The sequence below is a fragment of the Myotis davidii genome, unplaced genomic scaffold (genome assembly GCF_000327345.1).
Source record: "Myotis davidii unplaced genomic scaffold, ASM32734v1 scaffold370, whole genome shotgun sequence".
Taxonomy (NCBI): Eukaryota; Metazoa; Chordata; class Mammalia; order Chiroptera; family Vespertilionidae; genus Myotis; species Myotis davidii.
This window is the reverse complement of record NW_006288615.1, coordinates 6,718,012-6,726,309: the sequence shown is the minus strand read 5'-3', so window position 1 is coordinate 6,726,309 and position 8,298 is coordinate 6,718,012.

Below are 8,298 nucleotides of genomic sequence, written 5' to 3'. Positions count from 1 at the left end.
TGCAGCGGAAGCCTGGGAGGGAGCGGTGACCGCTCCGGGAGGCGGGAGAGGCGGCGGGAGCACTCCCTTGCGGCGCCCCTGCGCCAGTGCGGCTTCGGGGTCCCTTCCTGCGCACAGTCCCGCACTTCTGCTCTGCGGAGCCCCTTCTCCCCATCTTGAACCCGCAGCCCTTTCGACTTCCTGAAAGAAACCGGGACGCCCACCTCCTCCCAGGCCCGGGGCATTCTTTCTCCCCAGCCTCATTGACAGATGGAGCCCGTGGAGGGGGAAGACACTCAGGCACCTTTCCCAGCAGGCGCTCTCCTTGCTGGAGTTGCCTTCTCCCCATGGCTGCGGTGCCCTGAGCACAGGGATGCACGGTTCTCTCTCTCTCTCTCTCTCTCTCTCTCTCTCTCTCTCTCTCTCTCTCTCTCTCCCTCTTCCCTTCCTCCCTCCCTCCTTCCTTCCTTCTCTCTCTCTCTCTCTCTTCCTCCCTTCCTTTCTTTCCTCTTTCATTTAATTTTTATTTTATTTCTTTTAGAAAAGGAGAGTGAGAGGGAAACATCAATTTGTTGTTCCACTTATTTATGCATTCATTGGTTGCTTTTTTTTTTAAAAAAAATTGATTTCAGAGAGGAAGAGAGAGGGAGAGATAGAAACATCAATTATGAGAGAGAATCACTGACTGGCTGCCTTCTGCACGACCCCCACTGGGATCCAGTCCACAACCCAGGCATGTGTCCTGACTGGGAATCGAACCGGGTTCATTGGTTGCTTCTTGTATGTACTCTATATACAAGGATGGAACCTACAACCTTGGCCTATCAGGACTATGCTCTAACTAACTGAGCTACCCACCCAGGACCTGGATGCCCAGTTCTTCCCAACTCACTCAGGAGCACCTACAGGGACCTGGAAAGGTGGCACCCAGAGTGAATCCGTTGCCAGAGGCAACTGCCCTGCACTGATGGGCATGAACAAGAGCTGGGCTTGGAGTCCTGAGCCCTATGATGACTTAGCAGGGTGTAGGGGCAGGCCCCACCAGGGACCAGGCTGCCCTCTGCCCACTGGATCAGTGCAGGACACACTGCTGGACAGGTGGACCAGACTCTACAGCATAAACTCCAGGTCCATCCCTGAGAAGAGCAAGTTCGCCCATCCCCAACTTGGGCTCTTTGTTTTATTACATACTGTCCAGGTAAGAAATGTTGGAACCCATAAAGAATTTTTATGAGTTTATTTGAGCCAAAATGATGAAAATTGCCAGAAAGATAAAATCTCAACAAATTGACAACAATGCATCAGAGAATGGCAGTTTTACAATTTATTTTACACATTAGAATCAAAGAAGGAGACATTCAAGAGGGGTTACATGAGATCCATTGGTGGTAGATTAAAGGGGTAGGAGAGAGTAAATTGTGGAAATCTCTGGGATCGGATAACGAGTAAAACAGAGACACATATTCTTTTGCATTGGCGGATACAGGGCTGCTAACAACATTTACAGCACATAGAGAACGTAACACAATGAGGAGTTTCGTGTCTCCTGCTCTGGTGCGGCAGGTGTGCCCTGAGATGGTCCGGAAAGGATTGCTCTGACATTCCAAGGGTGTGTGGCTTTAGGTGCAAAAAGACAGCAGACGAGCTCCGTGGATGTAAAGATGGACTTTGTCAAGGAAGATGTGACAGGCGTGGGTTATGACCACTGCCGTGACCCACTCTTAGTTAGGAATTTTAACGTTCAGACTATGTTACTTTGGTCTCTGAGTTTGTGGGGCCCACCATGCAGGTCTCCTCTAAGCTTGTCAGGCTTGGTATGTAGTCCCCTTTTCACCCACGCTTCCTTCTTTAGGCCATAAACCAATCCAAAGGATGCATTGATGACCAACCACTTGGTTGGATAATGTGTTCCTAGGGTGCTAGGAAGGCTCATTCCTAGGAAGTCTTAGTGCCATCATTTGTCTTGCTGAACAGTGGACCACTGGGGATGGGGCACGACTATAAACTTGATGGAAGTCAATGCCAAAATTTTCTCAAAAGGGAAAGACAAATAAATGGGAGGCAGTCAGGTGTTATGGGCCTTCATTAAGAGAAAAGCCCTCTTACCCTAGCTGGTTTGGCTCAGTGGATAGAGCATCAGCCTGCAGACTGAAGGGTCCCAAGTTTGATTCTGGTCAAGGGCACATGCCCTGTTTGAGGGCTCGATCCTCAGTAGCGGCATGCAGGAGGCAGCCAATCAATGATTCTCTCTCACCATTGATGGTTCTCTCTTCCTCTCTGAAATCAATAAAAATATTTAAAAAGAAAAGAAAAAGTCCTCTTGCCCAGCCAGTGTAGCTCAGTGGTTGAACATTGACCCATGAACCAAGAGGTCACCGGTTCAATGCAGTCAAGGTACATGCCTGGATGGTGAGCTCGATCCCCAGTAGGGGGCATGCAGGAGGCAGCCAATCAATGATGTTTTTTTCTCATCAATGTTTCTACCTCTCTATCCCTTTCCCTTCTTCTCTAAAATAACCAATAAAAACATTTTAAAGAAAAAAGCCCCTCTGCCTGGCCAGTGTGGCTCAGTGGTTGAGCGTCGACCCATTAACTAGGAGTCACAGTTTGATTCCTGGTCAGGACACATGTCCGGGGTGGGGACTCAATCCCAAGTAGGGAGGTGCAGGAGGCAGCCAATCGATGATGTTTCTCATCGATGTTTCTACCTTTCCCTCACCCTTCCTCTCTGAAATAATAAAAAGGTATTTTTAAAAAAGAAATATAAAAAGGCCCTCTGGCCCTAGCTGGTTTGGCTCAGTGGATAGAGCGTCGGTCTGTGGACCAAAGGGTCAGAGGTTTGATTCTGGTCGAGGAGGAATCCGTAAAGGGGGCTACATGTCCCTTGGTTGCAGGTTCCTCCCTGGTCAGGGCTTGTGCAGGAGACAACCAGTCAATGTGTTTCTCTACATCGATGTTGCTCTCTGCCTTTCCCTCTCTCTTCCACTCTCTCTAAAAATCAGTGGAAAAATATTCTTGGGTGAGAATTAACAAAACAAACAAAAAAAAAAAAAAGAAAAGAAAAAGAAAAAAGCCCTCTGGATCACTTCTAACCTGAAAGCTGTCATGATTTAAGTTTTGCTGCCATCTCACTTTCCTGCATTTTGCGCCCAGTATAATATTTACTTATAGTCTGAGGGCACACCATGCATCTCTTTGGTTTTTACAATCTGACCATGAGATGGGTGTTGTTGTGGTTGGTCTTGTTTTAATATGGCCTATCTACTTCCCATTGGAAGCACTCAACTGTCATTATCATTATTAACCTGATTCCTGCTAGTTGTACAATTGGGGACTATAACGTTAAGGATAAATCAGGGCCAAGCCTGTAAGAACACAATGGTGTAAATTACTATTACCATCTAACACTTTCCAGAGGCTGGAGGACAGTAAGAGTTTCATTACATACCTTTCCTGCGCCTGAGCAGCATTATAGAGGAGCATGTTTTTATAACCACTTCAGCTTCCATCTGAATTAATATAGTTAGTAATTTTTGTTGGGTTCGGGAGTAAGCATCTTCCCATAATTGGGTTCTAGCATTTGTCAACATAAGAAAAACCCAAACCTGTGCATAATTTTCATGAGTTTATTTGAGCCAAACTGATGACAATTCTCGGGAAGTAAAATCTCAAGGGATCAAGGAAATGCTCTGGAGAGTGGCAGTTTTGCACCTTATTTTACAGATTACAGTCAAAGGAGGAGTCTCTAAAGGGGCCACATGAAATCCATTCCCTGGGATTGGATAATAAGGCAAAATGGAGGGACACATAGTTCTTTTACATTGGTGGGTACGGGATCATTAGCTATCAGCATTTATCGCACATGGAGATGGTATATTCGAGAACAAAATATCAGTGAGGAATTCTGTGTCTCCTGCTCTGGTGGAAGGTTGGGCCCTGAAGTGTCTGTAAAGGAAATAACCCTGACATTTCAAATGTATGTCATCCTAGATGCAAAAGACAACAGACAGGCTCAGTTAAGGTAAAGATTGCCTTTAAAAATATATCTATTTTTATTGACTTTAGAGGAAGAGGAAGGGAGAGGGAGAAACATCAGTGTGAGAGAGAAATATCAACAGGCTGCCTTCTGCACACTCCCCACTGGGCATGTGCCTTGAGCGGGAATCTAACTAGATACCTTTCAGGAGGAAGTGCCCTTGTGAAGAATTGAACTGGTGACCTTTTAGTACATGGGGCAATGCTCAACTAACTGAGCCACACCAGCCAGGGTGGTAAAGAATGACCTTCCTCCAAGAAGATACCGGCCTAGGACGTGACTACCTGCATGACTACATGCAATGACTCACTTTTAGTTAGGAAGGTTTTTGTTTGTTTAATCTTCACCTGAGGATATTTTCCCATTGATTTCTTAGAATGGAAAGGAGGGGGACGAACACAGAGAGAGAAATCTTGATGTGAGAGAGACACATTGACTGGTTGCCTCTTGACCAGAATCGAACCCGGGACATTTTAGTCAACCGACTGATGCTCTATCCACTGAGCCAACGTGGCAAGGGCTAGTTAGGAAGTTTAAATTTCAAACCATCCTAAGTGGTTTCTTTGAGTTTCTGAGTTTGTAAGGCCGCCATGCAGGCCTCCCCTGAACTTGTCATGTAGTCCCATTTTGTCCACATATTTACACATAAAATTCCTTTCTCAAGATTCCTTTTCTACTGGTCTTCTACAACTTCTCTTGTCTTTCTTAGCTTCTCTTTTTACTCATTCAGAATTAATATTAGTACAAACTACTTCCTTTTAACTCCTCTCAAAAACACACACATCCCTTACCTTCCTTCTGTAATAACATTCCTTCTAAATTTTCCAAAGAGAAACCATAAAAAAATACTATCGATAATACAAACATTATCTTATACACCTTCAGCAGTTATTAACAGTTGGGCTACCAGGTTTGAGAAAAGCCCAGAGAAAAAGTATCCTATGTAATAAAGAGGTAATATGCAAATTAACCCTCACACCCTCACAAGATGGCTGCCTACAAGCAGGCCGGCAGGGGTGTTAGTGAGGGATGACCAAACGACTGAACAAGCAGCCTGTGTGGGGTGACCAGGCTGGCAGGGGGTTAGTGAGGGACGACCAAATGACTGAACAGCAGGCTGTGTGGGGCAACCAGGGATCGGGCCTAAACCGGCAATCGGACATCCCCCAGGGGGTCCTAGATTGGAGAGAGTGCAGACTGGGCTGAGGGGATTCCCCCCCGCCCCTGCATGAATTTCATGCACTGGGCCTCTAGTAACTATTATAGTGACCCATATTATTAGTGGACAGGTAAAGACAATCAAACGAATGTTTTTTTATGATCAACATCAATTTTTAGGAATCTAGGTGTTGTTGATGTCTTCGGATAGCTATCTCTGATGTCGGTGACTCATCCTTTTTTATTTTTTATTTATTTATTATTTTTTTATAGTAGTAGGACGCTCCATCCATTGAGCCAAACCGGTCAGGGGTATTTTTTATTTTATTTTTTAACTGATTTCAGAGAGGAACGGAGAAGGAGAGAGAGGGATAGAAACATCAATGATGAGAGAGAACCATTGATCGGCCACCTCCTGCACACCCCCCGCTGGGGATTGAGCCCACAACCCAGGCATGTGCCCTTGATCAGAATCAAATCCAGGACCCTTCAGTCCGCAGACTGACGTTCTATCCACTGAGCCAAACCAGCTAGGGCGAATGTCTCTTTTAATAAGGTTGGTCCATGTGCCCTTCATTTAGATGCATAAGCAACCAGTAACTGTTTAACAAGGAGAAAGTGTATGTTTACCAAAAGTGGTAGATATCAGGTTGAGGAGCATCATAAAGAGAGCTTTTGGCCGAGGGAGATTAAAAGTGTCTGAAAATTTACCTGGCTGAATTGTAATTGTACCTTTGGTACATTCCACTAATCCAGAGGACTAGGGTGATAGGCACAGTGAAAATGCTGTAGAATAGGCCAAATGGTATAGGTGGGGTGCCCAGTGAATGAGTCTCTTCCGTCAGTGTAACTCAGAGGGAATTCCCCAATTGGACATTATTTTTTTTCAATAGCAATTTATCTACTGTTAGGACTATTGCTCTCCTGCAAGGGAATGCCTCAACCCAGAAAAAATATGCAAATCATAACTAGTACATATTTGTATCACTGAAGTGGTGGCATTTGGATGAAATCCAATCATCATACCTCACATGGAAGTGGCGAATGTCCTTGGGACCTGTGGATTTGACAGACAGAGCATCTGCTATACACTTTACCAGCTACAGCAGGAGGAGGTTTTTAGTAATATTATTTATTCCATGAAATCATCAATGAGTTAGCTTATGTACCAGTTGAAGTTTAGAGAGTTGGGCCCCTATAGGTAAGATTGTTTTCTGATTGGGTCCAAACCATATCTGTTTGTCTGGCTCGAAGTTTCCCCCTTTTTGTTGCCATGCCCTCTTTCTTTCTTCTGCAGTCGTCTGTTAACTGTAAACGGCCTTTCACTTATTTAACAGGCAGAAGAAGCATTCTCGGGTCTGGGTAACTTATCTGTTCAATGCTGTGTGTCTAGCTGCATGATTTCCTTTTGCTTCAGAAAGTCCTGCCATTTTGAATAATTGCCAACTGTCTCATTTGCTGTATGACATCTAATAATTCTGTAAGTCATTCTCCATTCTGTATAGGCTGACCTGCGGAAGACAAGAAGCCTCACGGCTTCCACAATATTCCAAAGTCGTAAGCTACAGCAAAAACATAGCTACCATCAGTGTCAATATTGGCTATTTATTTGGCCAATTAACAAGCCTAAGTTGGAACAATTAATTCAGCTTGCTGGGCAGATCTCATTCAAGTAAATAAGAACCTTCCACCATGTCCACATGGAAGTTATTGCATATCCAGCTCAGTAACACCCCTGCCTGTCTTTCAAAGATCCATCTGTAACCAAATTAAGTCAGTATTATCAATAGGAGTTTCCTGTAAACCATTCCAAAGCAAGAAGGTAGTTAATAAGCAAAACACAATAGTGGATGCTCACCCTGCAAAGAAGGTAGAAACGTTGCTGGGTTAAAACTGTGACATCGAGTTAAAGTACTGTTAGGTGCAGAGAGCAGGAGAACTTCATGAGAAGCCCGTCAGCTAACTCGGGAATCTGAGTGTGATGGGAGCTCAGTAGAGATTCAGCCAGTGGAACATCAGTGAAGGGGAGCTCCTAAGTATCCCCGGTTTGTTTACCTAACACGCCTACAGCAGCGCTGGTCGCCATGCCGGGAGGGAGCCCTCCGGCTGCCGAGTCTAGCTGTTGACTGATAGCCTCTGGTCTATGATGATCTCCATGTTTTTGTTATTTTCATGGAATAAGGAAGAGCATTTATAGGTAAGTTGTCCCAGAGCAGTAGCTAGTTCTTCCTCTGGAGCAGTGGTTCTCAGCCTTCCTAATGCCGCGACCCTTTAATACAGTTCCTCATGTTGCGGTGGCCCCCAACCATAAAATTATTTTCGTTGCTACTTCATAACTGTAATGTTGCTACTGTTAGGAATCATAATGTAAATATCTGATATGCAGGATGTATTTTCATTGTTACAAATTGAACATAATTAAAGCATAGTGATTAATCACAAAAACAATATGTAATTATATATGTGTTTTCTGATGGTCTTAGGCGACCCCTGTGAAAGGGTCATTCGACCTCCAAAGGGGTCGCGCGACCCACAGGTTGAGAACCGCTGCTCTGGAGCTTCTTCAGCTTGTTTCCCTTCTGGGTCCTGGTCGTCTTGAGGGGTGCCCTCTGTCACCTCCACATAGATTCTTAGTCACCTAAGAACACCCAAAACTCAGACTGGAGGGAGTAAATGCCCCTTATTTTTGGAGCTGAACAAACTCAGATTCTCATTTATCTCCCAGAGGTTTTGTTCAGACGTCTCAGTAAGCAATTCCAACTGAAAAGCAAAAATTAAAAAAACAGCCAGCCACCTTTATTTTTCTCCTCCTGTCCCTGACTCATCTCAACCCTTAAGCTTTAGTTCACCTTGAGAATTTTTTTTTTTAAAGAATAGCCCAGGGCCTCCTACCTTAAAAGAAGGAGGTTCAGAATTCCAAGAAAAGCTCACCCAGGCCCTAGCTGGTTTGGCTCAGTGGCTAGAGCAGCCGTGGGCAAACTACGGCCCGCGGGCCAGATCCGCCCCTTTTGAAATGAATAAAACTATTGAAAAAAAAGACCGTGCCCTTTTATGTAATGATGTTTACTTTGAATTTATATTAGTTCACACAAACACTCCATCCATGCTTTTGTTCCGGCCCTCCG